Source organism: Pistacia vera, unplaced genomic scaffold, assembly GCF_008641045.1.
Source record: "Pistacia vera cultivar Batoury unplaced genomic scaffold, PisVer_v2 Contig462, whole genome shotgun sequence".
Lineage (NCBI taxonomy): Eukaryota > Viridiplantae > Streptophyta > Magnoliopsida > Sapindales > Anacardiaceae > Pistacia > Pistacia vera.
Window position 1 is genome coordinate 260,466 of NW_022196293.1, and position 2,134 is coordinate 262,599.

Genomic DNA, 2,134 nt, shown 5'->3' on the forward strand with positions numbered 1-2,134 from the left:
AGATTGTTCTTCACCGGCGCGAAGCAACCTAAAAATTTGTGGCAGCTACTGTATTTTATCGCCCTGACGAAGAAGGTTGGACGAAATTTCGCTAAGGCAATTTCGCCGCAGCGAATATTTTTTTCTCGCCACGGCGATTAGCCATTGTAATTTTTCGCCCCGGCGAAGCATGTTTTCTATATATACTCACTTTGTCTTTTCATTTTCCACGCAATTTTTCAATTACATTTGAGAGAAAAAATTTCCAATTTCAATCCTTTGCCACCCAAGTGTTTTCCCAACCAAAGTTTTCACTCCTTAACCCTCCGAAACACCAAAACAACCCATTTCAACAACAAATTTTTTGACAATTCACGAAAATTTCAAGTTCAAGAAATTTGGGGCTTTCCAATCTGGGCTGATTTTGGGGTAAATTGGTGGCGAATAATCCTTCGTATTGGTAAGATCTCAAGTTCCCTAAACTCATTTTCGCACAATTTCAAGTTTTAAGTTGTAGATATGAAAAAATTATTTTTGGTTGAGTTGCGAATTTTGTGAGTTCGATTTTGTTGAAGAAGGGTTTATTGTGCATGTTGTGATATTGAGGAGTGTGGGTGTTGAGTTTTGGAATGTGTTTTTGAATTTGGAGAGATCGTAGTTTGGGGGTCTGATTGCGAATTTTTGGAAGTGTTTTCAATTTTATTTTTCAGGTTTGAATTGGTTGTTGTGGGGAACCTAGGCTTGAATTTTTGGGGTGCGCTGTGAGTTGAATTATAGAAAATGGCACCCAAAGTTAAGTTGTCATACAAAGGAAAGGGAAAAGGAAAGAAAGTGGACAACCGCTTTGTGAATGAAGAGGCCCAGAAACGATATCAAGGGGCTATCCAAAGAAGAGATAAGGGTTTTATTCCTGAGCGTGGATTGACCGCAAGTCAGGCGTTGGACTAGAGTCGAGGGAGACGATAGGAACTGTTTATGAGTGCTCCTGCACAGCCAGCTGTAGAGCCGCTAGTAAGGGAGTTTTATGCCAACCTCCCGGATTGTGAAGAGGGTTTTGCATTTGTGAGAGGGATTGATGTGCCGTTTTTAGAAGATGTAATCAATGAATTTTATAACCTACCTAGGTTTGATCAGGATGAGTACGAAAGGCTTAGGGGGACACAGTTTGAGGATAGTATCATTCTTCCGATCATTGCAAAACCAGATACAACTTGGTCAGTGTCAAAGAAACAAAAGAAGACCATTAAGGGAACTTCTTTGACACCGATGGCTCGATTGTTGCAATATTTTGTTAGTGCGAGGCTGATGCCGGAAACGCACTATAGCACGGTAACTTACGAGAAGGCATTACTGCTTTATTCAATTGCCACAGGAAAGAGTATAAATGTGGGACGAATTATCTTGAATAACATTCATCATCCGCCAAACCAGGGTGATCAAGTTATTCTTTCCCACATCTCATTATAGCCTTGTACATTAGAGATGGAGCCAAGGTGGAAGGTGATGAGCAACGTATTCATGCTGCCCCTATCCTCGATTCAGATTATTTTTAGAAGCATCTTGAACGTCCAGAGGCTGAGCAACCAAGGGCAGGAACAAAACGGCAGAGAACCGCACAAAGCCCAGTCACATCCTCCAACTCCACAGCTACACAAAAGGAGATGATGCAACAGATGATGGGTATGATGAAACATATGAAAAAACGTCAAGCTTGGTTGGCTGTGCAGACCCAGATGATGTATGAGCTACAGAAGAGTAGCTTTAACAAGCTCAACGTTGACACTTTAGGATTCCAATGGGCCGACTGGGATTCAGATGAGTGGATGGACTCCGAGTCAGAAGAGGAAGAAGAGGAAGATGAGGGAGGTGAAAAATGAGCACCGGAACACCTGTTTTGTTTTTCTTTATTTTTATTTGTTTTTAGTTGAGTTTGTTTTTCATTTCAAACATTAAACTTGGTTTATATTTTGTTTTGAGTTGTGGTAGTTGTTTTAGTTGTTTCATTTTTCTTGTAATTTGTAGTTTGTGTAAGGACGAGATTAGGTTGTAATACTTTCACATTAGTTTGTAAATTTTTCTAACCTAGTGGACACCACAGTTTCAATTGTTTTGACAGATGTTGGGTGATGAAAGGGTCACAGATTGGATGCACTGT